Below are 266 nucleotides of genomic sequence, written 5' to 3'. Positions count from 1 at the left end.
ATAGCGGGAGGATGGTGATGAGCTGAGTCAAGGGGGGGAGCTGTAGCACAGAGATGGTGCTCGGGCAGGAAATGGGGGAAAAAACCGAATGAAATAAAATAATAACTCGCCTTTCTGGTGGGGGAAGCCGGCCTAGGAACAGGTTGCTTTAAAAAATAATGAAATAAATAAGAGCTCCACCAGCGTGTTTGCTGGGCTGGCCAGCCCGCCCTGCGGCTGCGGGTTAGAAAAGCAACTGCAACCCCGGGTAGGGGTGTGGTGAGGGG

Source organism: Chaetura pelagica, unplaced genomic scaffold (genome assembly GCF_000747805.2).
Source record: "Chaetura pelagica isolate M959 unplaced genomic scaffold, ChaPel_1.0 scaffold698, whole genome shotgun sequence".
Classification (NCBI taxonomy): domain Eukaryota; kingdom Metazoa; phylum Chordata; class Aves; order Apodiformes; family Apodidae; genus Chaetura; species Chaetura pelagica.
The sequence above is the reverse complement of the archived record's forward strand: the minus strand, read 5'-3'. Positions refer to the sequence as shown.